The sequence below is a fragment of the Camelus ferus genome, chromosome 35 (assembly GCF_009834535.1).
Source record: "Camelus ferus isolate YT-003-E chromosome 35, BCGSAC_Cfer_1.0, whole genome shotgun sequence".
Lineage (NCBI taxonomy): Eukaryota > Metazoa > Chordata > Mammalia > Artiodactyla > Camelidae > Camelus > Camelus ferus.
Window position 1 is genome coordinate 11,135,874 of NC_045730.1, and position 14,728 is coordinate 11,150,601.

Sequence of the window (14,728 nt, forward strand, 5' to 3'; positions counted from 1 at the left end):
AAGACAAAGACAGTATGTTTCTTTCCAATTTTGTGTAAGACCGGAAGCTCAGGAGGGTTGGATGAATTATTCCAAATTAGATAATGCAGGAAAAGCCAAGTCAAGCCTACCACACAGGTCTCTAGGCAACACTGCCAGTCCTCTTTCTATTCTAATTCCTAGGACTCACAGTCAGAATCAAGGACCCCTATTTTTTTTTTAACATTTTTTATTGATTTATAATCACTTTACAATGTTGTGTCAAATTCCAGTGTAGAGTACAATTTTTCAGTTATACATGAACATATATATATTCATTGTCACATTTTTTGTCTGTGAGCTACCATAAGATCTTGTGTATATTTCCCTGTGCTATACAGTATAATCTTGTTTATCTATTCTACAATTTTGAAATCCCGTCTATCCCTTCCCACCTTCTACCCCCTTGGCAACCACAAGTTTGTATTCTATGTCTATGAGTCTATTTCTGTTTTGTATTTATGCTTTGTGGGGTTTTGTTTTGTTTTGTTTTGTTTTTTAGATTCCACATATGAGCGATCTCATATGGTATTTTTCTTTCTCTTTCTGGCTTACTTCACTTAGAATGACATTCTAAAGACCCCAATTTTTAAAATTATTTACATACAGTTACTTTAAGTGAAGGATTTGCCAAATGTTAGTAATTTCATACAATCATATAACCTCTGCCACAATCAAGGTAGAGAACAATTCCCTTACCCTAAAATAAATGAACCCCTCCTCTCCCCCTGACCTCAGCCAGCTACTGAGATTTCTGTCACTAGAGCCTTGCCTTTTCTAGAATTCTGTATAAATGGAAACATGTAGCTTGGGGCCTTCTGTATGTGAAGCCTTTCACTTGGCCTAACAGTTTTGAGATGTGTCCGTGTTATATTGTGATCTGTTCCTCTTTGTCGCTGAGTAGTATTCCTTAGCATACCCATGGGTAAACAACATTATCTGTCCACCAATTAATGGACATTTGGGTTGCCTCCACTTTGGGTGGTTATAAATAATGATGCTACAAACATTTATATACATGCCGTTGTATGGATATTCACTTCCATAGAAATGGAAGTGAAATGCACGTTTAACTTCTTGAGATGCTGTGTGTTCTTCCGAATTGGCTGTCCCATTTTGTATTCCCAACAGCACATGAACATCCAGTTGCTTCACATCCTTGACAGCACTCCCTCTTTTTCCCCTACAGATAGCCAGTGGCCCCAGCACCATTTGGTGAAGACTTTCCCAAATGTCCTTGACATTTTTACAAAAATTAATTTACCATGTAAGTGTGGGTCTGTTTTGGATCCTGTGTTCCATTGCTATGTCTGTATCCTTATGGCAACGTGTGATTATTCCCTTACAACTAGCGCTGTCCTTTTTTTTCAAAATTGTTCTGGCAATGCTGATTATTTTTGCATTTCCGTATAAATTTTAAAACTATCTTGAATATATAGTTCCATGTTGGGAGACTGACGCTGAAATAATGTTGAGTCCTCCAGTCTACGAGTTTGGTATATGTCTCTCCCATTTATTTATTTTCAGTATTTTTTAGCTTGCAGTGTGTGATTTTTATGCTTATTTTGTCAAATTTATCCCAAAGTAGTTCAGTTTTCCTAATGCTATTATAAACTGTTTAAATTTCACATTCTGAATTGTTTAGGGCTATGCTAGAAAAATACAATTAGTTTTTGTAATAGCACAAGGATGTTTCTCAAGGCTTATCCTGGCTTGATTCTGCCCTGGCATAGGCAGTAAACAGCATTATCCATCCCCCTTGACTCAAGGGAGATTCAAACACATTGTATTACCAATGAGCTTGAGATTCCCAGGTCTGTCAACCCACTGACATTGTAACCTGTCCTGTGAGACGCCACTGGGGCTTGAGGACTCCAGGGAAAGGCCACTTTCTCACTCAATATGCCAGCAAGGGTGGAATTCTTCAAGGGTAGTCCACAGGCTTGCGGTCCACGCTGGTCCAGTTTCCTGTCCTCAGACTCTCTGGCCTTTCTCCCATATTAAAAAGCAGTATTGAGGGGCTCCGGAGGCTACTTCTGGGGAGCAGGCATGTGAGGCTAGGAAGCTTCCCCTCCTTTCCCCTGAGTTGGGGGCATCAGGTGAGGCTGCCTCCCTGCCTGTGTTGGGAAGGGAGCTTTGTGTCTGGGAAGTTATCCAAGACCAGGTCCTGGGACCTCAGAGCACCCTGGATGCCCGGATGCCCTCAGGTCTGACCCTTCATCCCCCTTCCCTGAGAGTCACGGACAAAAGGATAATTCCTGTTGCATTCCGATGCTGCTTATGGGGAGGGGGTGGCAAGACGTGAGGATGGGGGAGTATTCCTAGTGATGGGAGCGTTTGGCTGATGGGTAACTGTTTACAGCAGCTTGTTTCTTTCTAGCCTGCACCCCTTGAAATCATTTTCTTTGTAAATGTTAAATGCCATGTGAAAAAAAAAAATAAAGCCAACCTTGATTACTCTTCTTTGTACTTCAATCAGCAGCATGTTAGCCTCTGAATAAACTGTAATTCCTTCCCTGCTCCTGTAAGGAGAGCATTTAGGCCACATTTAAATATATATATATATATCTTTGTAGGGGTCTCAAGACCAATTAGCAATTAAAAGCATCCATTTCCTACTCTGTAAACACGGCTGCTTGATTGATTTCCATCCCAGGCACTGCTTCGCTCTGGGTCATCCTTCTCACCACTTCCCCAGCTCTTGGCATCAGTGGAGGCCTCTCGAGTGTTGTGAGGTCGCTCTTGGTGTTTGTGAATCTCTTAGTGCATCATTAACTTGAGGACCAAACTTGATGCCTTTTCCTAATATGCTTCTGTGGGTCCCCAGCACTCCACTCCCCACTCCACTGCTGGGGACTGACTCTCAGACCCCGAGGGGCAGCCCGTGCTGTCACTTTGCATCTAGGAGCCTCTCCAGCCTCACCCTTGTCCTTGTGGGTACCCCAGAGGGTGTAGGAAGAGGGGGATGAAAATGGGGAGGGGCAGGGTGCCCCGTACAGGGGTGGACACCGAGGAGAGTCACCAGGAGGTGGTGCAATGGAGAAAGGCTCCCAGCAGGAGTGGAGCCTCCCTGCCCTGGGCCTGGGGTCTGAGTCAGGAATGGAAGGAGGAACCCCTTTAAGAGGCCCAGGCTGAACATCTCCACTGAGCCTAAGACACACATCATCTTGGGATCCTAGGCCAAACTATGGTTCCAGGGTGGGAACAATGACTGCGCTGGCAGAGCTGCTCCCGGGGCCTCCTCCCCCAGCTGGAGACTCAGGCCTTCCATTAGCTGGGCAAGAACAGCCTGAGGGGCCCCTGTCACCTGGACACAATGAGATACCACATGCCCTACAAAATGCCTTCAGGGACTTCAGTGAAACCTCAATCATGGTTTCAGTCTAAGTTCAGCAGAGCTTCCAGAATGTCTGAGCAAAGTGTCCCATTGTTTTGCCATGGACAGGAGGCCGCCAGGAGCCCAGGGACCCCCCCCCACCCCCACCACGGCAGTCTATACTTAAGAAAAGTGGTTCAGATTCATTCAAAAACAAATAGGTTATGGCGCCAAATAACCAATGGTAAAAGAGTAGTTTACAAAATTAAGTAAAAAAGCAGTAAAGAGTAAACACAAACAAGCAAAAAATTTCTGGCAACCTTTTATAAGCCTTTCACCTACAGAGATCGTTTTCCTATCAATCCCTCTTGAAATGTAGCTGTGTCCGGGGACACAACATTGCAAACTGACTATACTTCAATAAAACATACATATACAAAACCCAACCCAAAACAAAAATTATAAGTGTTTTATAATTGTAATCTGCAGAATTTCTTCCTTGATGTCACAAAAATGATGGTGCATCTTATGGTTGACAACGTTTCAGATTTTATGAACTGTGGGAGCCTGGTTAGAATTGATTTGAAAAGCACAAGTAAGAAGCAATAAGAAAAAAGGCTGAAAAGGTAAACAGGTGGACAGACCCAGGTATATTATGTAAAGGTACTGGGGTTTTATCCTGAGTGTAATGGGAACCCGTTAAAGGATTTCAGCTGGAGACTTGCTTGATCAGATCTGTTCTGGAAAATTACTGTGTCTGTAGTGGGGAGGAGGATGGCAGGGGGGTGTGAGGAGATTAGGTGTTCCTGCCCCTCCTCCGTGGGCGTATCATTTTAACCAGCTTGGGGTGGAACTTTAAAAAAAATTTTTTTGAGGCAATAAGAAATCTATAATATGCTTTAAATGATAAAAATATCTCAACCACCTCTTATTTTTTTAACTTCACATCTGACCTCAGTAACCTGGCTGGGGTTAGGATGTTTTGCTTTTGTTTTTGCTTTTGGAAGTTCTTATCAAATCAGACAGAAGTGGTTTTAAATGAAAGGCAGTCTGTTAAGCTGACATCTGAGGAGGACCAAGTTCCCAAAGTTCCCCAAAGCAGAGCTTTAAAAGCCCGTGGACCATAATGGATAGGGTCTGAGGGTCTGAGGGTCTTTGGCTGACTTTCTCTGCAAGCTCCCCGTGTCCCTGGGCAGCCTCCACAGTGGGCAAACGCCAAGTAGCACTGCTGAGGCAAATAAGGGAGAAAAAATCATTTCCCCCTGGTTTAGATGGGCCCTGAGAACACAGCAATTATCAGACACTATGCTGGGTATTTAATACAAATCATCGCATCTCATTCCTGTAAGGTTGGGGTCAATATCCCCACTTCACAGTTAAAGAGTTAAAGTGACAGAGTTGGGATTCAAACCCAGATCTTTCAGATTCCAAAATCTGGGTTTGTTGGTTTTTTTTTTTTAGCACCACCTTCTATCACTATCATAATTTTCCTCCCTGGAAGCCAGGGAGAGACAGACAGAGAAAGAGCATGATGGCGTTGGGGCCGGGGCTCTGTCCTCATGCAGGTGTGGGGCTGCTTCCAGGGTCCTGACACCAACTCTGCTCACTGCTCCCAGGCACCCTCTCCCTCCCTCCCAAGTTCTGTGTCATGGTTCAAACGTCCCAGATTGACCTTCCAGAGAGGATCCCAGAAAAAAGGGCAGAGCCAGCTCAGCAGAGGTGAGAAGCCTGTTCTCATCAGCACCAGATTTGCCCCTGTCTCAGCGGATCAGTCACCGCAGCCAGGCCCCATCACCATGATCTCAACCAGATACAGGATTCCTGGGCCCCTTGAAAGATAAAACCCTAATACAGGAAACAGCAAGAGGGAGTTGGGGAGATCAAAACCAGTCAGCTCATAAAAGCGCACAGAGTGGCCCAGACAAAACACAGCTGCTGGCCCATGGCTGGTGTCAGGCCACCAGCAGCACAAGTCCCAGGAGACCGGCCTCTTGAGGCTGGAGCAGGGGTGGTTCTCTCCCCGGGGTCAGCATTAGGAAGTGTTTGTCCCACACTCCCTGGCTCCCCTGGTCCTGCAGGCTGCTTTGCTCAAAACCACCAGAAAGCCTTTTATTTTTGATTGACATATATTTGATTTATACCATTGTGTTAGTTTCTGGTGTATTGCATAGTGATTTGGTATTTTTGCAGATTAAATTCCATTATAGGTTATTGCAAGATACCGGTGTAATTCCCTGTGCTGTACAGTTTATCTCTGTTTCCTTTTATTGCCGAGTCAAGTGCTCATAATGAAGTGCAGCTTTCAAGAATGCGGAGGGGGTGATTTTTTAAAATAATATAGGAAAAGAAGAAATAGAACACGTGAACTTCCCATCTTCACGCTCCAGCCACACTGGCCCCGTTTGGATCCACAGATGGGCTGTGCGCTCTTTTTCACTTTTCGGCATGGAACTCCCTTCCTTCCTCTCACCAGCCCAACTCCTGTTTCCCTCTTAGGTCTAATACTTTTTATAAAAATGACAGCACACTTGTGAGGGGTGGGGGTTGAAAAAACTGTCATGCAGAAAGTATAATCAAACAAACACACCCATACTGCTCCCCAGCAGCACTGATTAATGTGAACATCTGGTCACAGTGTGTGTCTGAGTCTGTGTGTATGTGTGTGTGTACAAACAAAACGTTTCAGATAAAGTTGGCATCCCCTTGTTAATAACATGGATTAATATCTCTCCCTCCGGGATGTATGTATACATGTATGTACATGTGTGTCTAGTGTGTGTGTTTATATTATTTACACAAATAGTCATTACTGTGCATATTGAAATGAAACCTGTTACTTCCACTCTCTAGTTTTCAAATCTCTCCATGTTGGTATTTGTAGCACTAACTGATCTGTTTAAGCAGCTGTGTTCACGTTATTTATTCCTCTGTTGTTAAATTTTAGGTCGTCCCCAACATTTCACTGTGACAACCAATACTGCAAGAAACTCCATGCAGAAATTTCCTCGTGCACTTCTTCAAGGGTTTCTTAAGATGTGTATTTAGAACTGGAATTGCTGGATTGAAGGGTAAAGATTTTCAAGATATTTCAAGATTGCCTGGTTGACTTCCAAAGTGGTTTCACCAGTCTATACTCCCTCCAGCGGTTTATACGAGTTCCCACATCCACGTACCTTCATCAGCGTCAGTATTGCCAGAATGTGCACACGTTTCCCAAGCTAATAGGCTAGACGTTGTATTTCACTCTTCTTTTCCATTACCCTTTCCAGGATTCCATGCGAATTTAAGCTACTCACTGCTTTGTTAACTGCCTTCTGCCCTTAATATATCGTAGACATCGTCTCATGTGAATAAATACTCTCCCATATAATGTTAAGGTGTATTGTTTTGTACATCTGTTCCACTGTTTATTTAACAAATGCCCTGCCTCTGGACATTTACCTTTATGTTTACAAGAGTCTGATATTATAAACAGCACATGGGAGCTCATACAGCAGAGTGGTGAAAGGATGGACTTTCTTAGATTCAGACAAAATCTGGCTTTCATCTGGGACCCACTTGCCAGCTGTGCAGCTCTGGGCAGGACCCTCTGAGGTGCCCATCTTCCAGGATCTCATGGTACAGCAGGTGGCTAAAGTTTAGCCTCCAAAACCAGCTACTGTTTGAATCCTGGGTTCTGCCACTTGCTAGCTGTGTGGCCTTAGGAAAGCCCCTTAGTGTCTCTGTGCCACTGTTTCCTTATATGTAAAACTGGACATAATAATAGGACCTACCTCAGAGGGTCACTGGAAGGTGGATGCAATACAATGGATGATTTTAGTACCGTCTGGCACAGACGAATATCTAGCATTGGTTAGAAGCCTACCATTCAAGCCTGACAAATAAAATAGAATTTGGGTACCAAGTGGATCTGCACTGTCAAGTTCGATCTGCCCAGTTGGAAAAGATGTGGCTCAGAGGAGTCAGTGATTGGCCCAAGGTCACACAGCTAGCTGCTGTCTGTTTGACTCGTGGAAACAAAATGAGGGCGGCCACAGGTGTGCATTCTCTGGAACTTCGAGCATGTCAGGATAGGCCAGCTGGAATGAGAGGATTTGTAAACAAGAAGCCCCATCCCTCCGCATGCTTCATCCCACGGAGTCCAAACAGCAGTTCTTCCCCGTGGGTGGTCTGGCAGCATTTGCTGGCTCACTGGTCACCCTTTGTGGATGTGGATTTGCTCCAGGGCACGACAGGGTGGATGTCAACTTGAGGCTTTTAGCACTTTGTCACCAAGGCCGGATGCTAGGGCGGTGGAGGTGCAAAGGCCGGTGCATTCTGCTCACTGCTGAGTAACAGGAGAGCCTGATCCATGACTGACGCCACTGATTAATCAAAAGCTCTAATTGTCTGTCTGAGAATCCTCAGGGAGATGGAGGGCTCGCAGTTAAGATAAGCAAGTTGTAGGCAGCATGCAACCTGCATGATCTTGAACATCTTGTTGCTGCTCAGGTGATTTATCATCTCTCAGGAGCAGGCTGGGTTGCACCTGACCTGATGCCTGCTCAGCCCGGGCACCGCCCCATGCAGGCGCAGTCCAGGGGGTTCCATACCAGGTGCTGCCGATAGTAGGTAGTCCGGGGTCGAGAACTGGGACTGTAGGTTTTCCCTCTCCGAGGGTCCTTTCTCCCACTGTGTTCGACTTTTTGGAATATTTCCTGGGGTTTTTGTCACTGAAATGAGCAATAAAGACCTTTCCAAAAAGCAATAGATATAGTTTTCCTTTTTGGTGAAACCACTTTGGAGATTAACTGGGCAATCTTGAAATGAACAAGAATCTTTCCAAAAAGCAATAGATACAGTTTGCCTTTCCTTTATTTTATTTATTTATTTTTTTGATGGTTTCCAAGAGTATGTATTATACAGGTCTGAGTGCAAGAAATGGCGAACAACTGCTATGTTTGCTTTAAAAACTCATTGGGTGCCAATGCCAAGTCCTAATGCTTCTGAGGGCCCCCTGGGTCTCTGCCCTTCTGGAGCAGGCTGGGCCTGGGCTCCTGGGTGAGGGGGCAGCTTTTGCATGGAACGTCCTGCCTCCTGTCACCTGAGGCATCAGGCACTTTGGTGATGCCCAGAGCTGGCTCCTCTTTCTCTCTTTGTGCACACTGAGGCTCCCAGAGCCAGCTTTGGCTGGGAACCTCACAAAGCAGATGGGCCACTCCAGGGGCACTGGGTGGCCATGACTTCCCCTCCTGTCTGGGAGACAGGTTTGTAGGGTGGACTGAAGTTGTTGCTTCCAAATCCTGGGCCAGCCCACCTTCTGTTGTTGCCCTTCTGCTTGGGGATGCCATCTCAGGGCCCTCGATAAGGAATTTCCAGGACCATGGGCCCAGCTCTCCAGAAGTAGAGGCAGCAGAGCAACCGGTGGGGATGAGTCCTGAAGAGCTCGGACAAAGTGCTGTTAGTGCCTGGGTGTAGAGGTCCTGGGGCCTCCCAGCAGCCTTCAGCAGGGATGGGGTCTGTGGGTCCAGCCCTACCCAGGCTGGGGGCTGATGACTAGGGGCTAGCAGCCTCTTCAAAGGCCTGTAGGATCCCAAGCCTCTTCTGGGGACACTAGGGCCTTCCATTTTGGGACATCCCAGTGTGACCCCTGTCAATAGGCCTGGGTCCCCTGGGCCCTGGCTCCTGAGGTCCCTGGGCAAGAAGGCATTCTCTTCCTCACCTTCTCCTGCTCCTCTGAGGGGTGGATCCTGGCCTACTTCTGGGTTAGGTACCGAGCTTGGCTCCTGCACACCTTGGCTATTCTCAGGCCCCTCATCAGTGTCATCCTCTGAAGAGTCGACCTCTCGGATGGCTTCCTGTTTCTGCAGTGACTCTCGCTGTTCAGCCCGGTCTTGGCAGAGGGTACCCAGGGCCCACGAGGGAGCCGGCTGCAGCACTCCCTTCCCCGGCAGCGCCCCCTTCCCAGACAGCACACTCCTGGTCCCAACTACCTCCAGAGGGCTGACTTCCCTGGGTGGCAGTTCCTTCTTTAGCTCAGGGTAGGGCAGGTCAAGGCTATGTTTCCGAGAAGTGGCAAGCTTCTTCTCAGAAGCAGCAAGTGCAGCCGCCAGTTTCTCAGCTGACTGTACCCTCTTAAGTAGTGGTGAGCGGGGTGGCTCCACGCTCTTGGGTCGGGAGAGTTGCCGGCCTAAGGGAGGTGACAAGTGAAGCTTGGCAGGGAAGGCCTGGGCTCCGTGGCCAGACAGGGGTGATGGGGAACGCTGGGGTGAGGCTGCTGTTGGTGGAGAAGGGCTGTGGGCCAGGGGTGACAGCGGGATGCTGCCCGCTGACTTGCGCCGTGGAGAGCGGTACTGGCGCTGGAGCTTGGGTGCCAGACCATGCAGGGAGCTGGGCCGCGCGTGACCGGAGCTGGCTGGAGAACTGGGCACGCTGGAGCTGGGGGAGCTGCTGTGTGATGAATTTCCCCCCACTGAATGCACAGCATCAGGGGTCACCTCGTAGCCCTGAGTGGGAGATCGGGGGGGAAAGGCTGTGGCTATGTGTGGGAGAGCCTGGCCCAATCTCCCCTGATGACAAGGAACAGTTAAGGGAAGGAAGACTGCGGCTGATGTGGAGCAGGGAGGCCTGCTTGGTGATCTTCCGGAATAGGGAGCTCCTTTCTCTGCTTTCTTGCCCATCCTTGCTCCAGCTCCGCTTGCTCCTTTGGGCCATCTTAGCCTTGTAGCTGCCCTTCTGAGCTGGCCCCACTTTAATGGATGTGTTCTCCGGGGAGTTGCTGAAATAGGCACCTTATTTCCACTCTTCAGGATTAGTTCCACCACCTCTGTGTGTACCAGCCCGTGCACAGGCTCCACATTGACATGGGCAATGAGGTCCCCCGATGAAGCCCTGCGTCACTGGCTGGACCTCCGTCCTCCACATGCCATACCACGTGGTGCACGGTGTAGACGTCCGAGTCACCCATGTAGACACAGATGGCCCACAGGGTGAAGCCATACTTCTTGCCAGCTCGGTGGATGATGATGGGGGGCCTTGAGCTGCTGAGGGCTGGCAAGAAGTCTCTGCTTGGAGAAGAGTCCCTGGATGACGGGTTGGATGACTGGGAATGTGGGGACATGGGGCTGGCCAGTGGAGAGCAGGTGTGGTGCTCCACAGGAATGAGGAGGGACAGGGCTGTGGCCAAGGCGGACTTGATCACTTTGTTGACGGGGTGAGTGATGTGCTTTTCTATCGAGTCCCCAGAGAGCAGCCAGTAGCGGGCCCTGCACACCGCCAGGTCACTGATGGCCTTGGCTGTGGCTCCCTCAGCCGGCTGTGGGGTCCCACGGCCTCCTTGAGTCTCCACAGCTGTAGGCCAACTAAGCAGTGAGACCTGCAGTGCAGTTGAGCCTCCCCTCCCTGCCGTGTCCTCCAGCCTACGCCCTCTGGGCACCTGCTGGTTCATACCTGGGCTGGAAGCACCTCTCTGGCCAACAGGCTCTGCATCCAGCTTCAGCCGCCACTCCACCAGCTGTTCAGGGGCAGGCACGGGTCCCCCTTCTCCAGACGGGGGTGTCAGAAGCCATGCGTCCTCCGGCTGCTGCCTCCTGGGGGTGCCTCTGGCCTCCTCGGTGCCCTCAGGGAAGCGAGGCGTATCCAGGAGGCCTGAGCAGTGGCGACGCACGGTCAGCGCAGGGCTCAAGTCACTCTCCGTGTGGGACGACTCCGACACTGACAGCCGGTTCCGTAAGATCTCCGGGGAGCCGACCATCCAGCCCCGGTCTCGGCCCCTCAGCCCTGCCAGGCCCTCCAAGCGGTCCTCCTTCTCCTCGCTCAGGCTGCGCTTGGTGGGGGGCAGCGTCCGGCGCTCCTCGAGCAGGGAGAGCCGCTCCATGATGCTGTACACCTTGCTGAACCTTGGGGAGCAGGAAGAAAACTGGCGGATCTCAAGGCAGCCATCCTCACTCACTTCCTCCTCATACTCCAAGTCCACGTGGTGGTATCACTCTGAGTGGTGGTCAAAGTAGCTGGTATCATCCTCTGACTCCAGCTGAGGAATAAATTCGGCTTTCTGGCGAAGAAGTCCTGTCCAGTCCAGACCAGTAACGAATGGGTGCTGCTTCACCTCACAGGCACTGCCTGTACCCAGTCTCTCCAGAGGGTTCTGGTGGAGCAGGTTAGACGTGAGGTCCTGAGCGTCTGGAGGCAGGGCATCATCCCCCTCAGGCCATACAATCTCATCACTGATCACTTGCCCAAAGAGCTCCTCCAGAGTGTCTCCAAAGAAAGGGACGCAACCCACCAGGAACTCATACAGGATTATGCCCATGGCCCACCAGTCCACCGGCTTCCCACAGGCCTGATGCAGGATCACCTCAGGCGCGATGTACTCCAGGGTCCCGCATACCTGCTTGTCCAGGAACTCCTGAGCATCCTTTTCAATGTGGCCCTCATACAAGTTTGTTGTCAGACTCATGAGGCCAATTTTAGAAAGGCCAAAGTCAGTGAGCTTGATGTGCCCCACAGATGTAGTCAGCAGGTTGTCAGGCTTGAGGTCACGGTGCACGATGCCATAGTTGTGTAAGTACTCCAGGGCGAGCACGGTTTCTGCAAAGTACAGGCGCACCATGGCCACAGGCAGGGCCCCGATGTTCTTCAGCAGAGTGGCACAGTCCCCTCCTTCGACACACTCCATCACCATGAACAGGTGGCTCTTGGTCTCAAAGGAGCAGAACATGCTGACCACAAAGGGGTTCTCAGCAAAAGTCAGTACGTCTCGCTCCCCGAAGACCTGCTGGATCTGACTCCACAGGATCAGGTTCTGCTTGCTGATCTTCTTCATGGCAAAGCACTGTCGGGTGGACTTTGCCTCACCGGGAATACAGCCCCATAAGCGCCATTGCTGATGAGCTTAATGGTTTCGAAGACCTCTTCAGAGGGTGTCTTCTTAGATGTCAGAGAAGCCCCATGGCCCTCAACTGAATCATCTGTCTCCGGTGTGTCAGGACTGTCATAGCTGCTTAACTGGGCCATTTCCTCTAGTGGATCCCGTGTGAGGCCCAATTGGCTAACGATGTAGCGGGGAATGTCACATTTAATCCCTTGTCCCTCTCTGGCGTGGCCCTCAGCTGCTTCTAACAGGTGGTAGAACTCCAGGGTCAAACTCCAGGCACTCCAGGAGGCGCGCTGGTCAGGCAATGACAATCATCAGCTTTTTCACCAGCTGCATCACAAGAGCCAATTCTGAACTCTCTGAGCGCTCGTGAGCATCTTGCAGGAGTTTTTCTAAATTCTCTTGAAGTTCGTAGAAGTAGCGTGAGGTAATGAGGCCACTCCGAGATTTATCCAGGCAGTCTTGGGCCATCTCAATCACCTGATGATGGATAAAGCTCAAGGTTCTGTCTGCCAAGGGCAACACGCTGTCTGGAGTGTTGGAGGAAATGAACTCTGCTAGACGCTCTTGCATTTGTGCGGTGGCCTTGGGGAATCTTTCTTTGTATACATGATTCATCATTATTATTTCACTGTCAAAGGAAACTGGTGACCGTCCAGGGCTGAGACTGCAGGAGCGGGGCCGCAGGGCCGGGGACTACCGACCCTCCTCATCGGGCACACTCGCTGTGCTGAAATGCTTTGTCAGGAAGTGCAGCTCATCGGCTGTAGGCTGGAAGGGCAACTGGTGCCGCTTTTCCTGGGAGGAGCATGATAGTGAGACGGTACAGCTGGGAGTGTTGGTTGCATAGCCTGAAGAAGGGATTGGCCAAAGACTAGCGCCGCCCATCAGTCCAGACAAAGAAACAGCCAGGCTTCCTCTCTGTAACTGACAGTCATCCTAAGTTGCCGTTGAAGTTTAGCTTTTCCAGTGGATGAAAATATGTCAGGATTACTGAGCTTCCTGAAGAGCAGGGTTCTAAGTCCAGTTATCACATCCTGCTCCTTGACTTCGGGCCCTGTGGGCCCGGTCCAGTCCGCTCCTCCAGTCGCTGCCTCCTGGGCGGCCCTCGCCGGCGCAGGGGTAGAGGCTGGGGCTGGGGCAGCTCTGCCGCCCGCTGAGCCCCATCCTCCCGGCGGGCGGCTGGCGGCGGCGGCGGCGGCAGCAGCTCCGTTTCATTTCTGTGGTTGGGCCCCGCCGGCTTCAGGGCCGCGACTGTCCCGGCCCCGCACGGCCCCGGGTCGCAGCGTTGCCGCTCCAACCACCTCCCGCGGTCACCATGGCTGGGCGGGCGCCCGAAGCCCCAGACCCCAGCCCGCAGCGCCTCCGCGCTTCCTGGGACCTCAAGCGCCGCGGCCTCCTCGGTGCTCCTTATGGAGGCAGCAGAAACGCCGCAGCCTAGTCTCCCACCCCGCACACGCTCAGCCGACCATCAGCCGCTGGCTCCACTGCCCGCCGCCACCACCTCCATCGCCAGCCGCCGATGCCCCCGTCTCCACCGCCTGCCGCCGCCGTCGCCTCCGTCTCCACCGCCAGCCGCCGCCGCTACCGCCGTCTCCACCGCCAGCCGCCTCCACCTTCGCCTACACTGCCTGCCGCCGCTGCCGTCTCCACCGCCCCCCCGCCAGCCTTGCCTTTCCTTTAAATCACTTGAGTATCGAAGATTATCCAAACAGAAGATTATCCAAATATAGGGATCTGGCAAACAAGATTTCAAGCTTCTTTTCAATCCCATATCCCTATGGGAAGTTACGGAGGAAAAGTGCTCTAAGAATCTGTAAACCCTAGACACGTTCATCACTGTCAACACTTTTCTCTGGTTACAATTATAAGAAGTGCTTGAACTCGTATTTTGTTAAGTTGGAAAATGTCTCTCTTGTTCAAGACCCTTCAAAAAAAATAGTATATGTATATATTTTCTTATATATATATATATTTTATATATAAGTATTTTGTTTATAGATCCTATTATACATATGTGTGTGTATGTAAATTGTTTAATTAAAAATCCCCCTCTCACCCCCTTCCCTCCTCTTAAGTCATTCTCCTCTGTTGGATTTGAGGTCAACTTTAAAATTCACAGTTGACCACTAAAAATACATTAAAAAGCCAAAACGCTTAATGTGTCCACTTTAAGTTTTCAGTACTTTTTAACAGTCCGGTTAAGAGTTGTGTCTGGGAGGAAAGAAGCTGTAGAGTTGGGGAGACTGAAGACAGAGTAGAGATGGGGTGGGGCCGCTGGGGCCCAAGTCCTGAGGAGACCAGGAGGTGGGGGTGGGAGGCAGGCTGGCCCTGATGAAGAGGAAAGGCAGGAGGAGCCAGGTGACTGGCGGGTAAGTTTGTGGATCAAGTAGGAAACGAAGACAGATAATGCTCTTGCCTCAAGTTTCTCCCTGTAGAGACTGAGGCAGGTTCTTGGGGAGCAGGGAAAGCCCGCCCTGTAGCTGGTGATGGGAAGAAGGAGGCTTCTAGATATGCGTGCGCCCACAAAAGTTGGTATT

At 50.1% G+C, this 14,728-nt stretch overlaps 1 pseudogene; it reads right to left on the reverse strand.

Moving 5' to 3' along the window:
• Positions 1-8,199: 8,199 nt before the first annotated feature.
• On the reverse strand, positions 8,200-14,425 carry LOC102523877 (annotated as a pseudogene).
• Between the last annotated feature and the right edge of the window lie 303 nt (positions 14,426-14,728).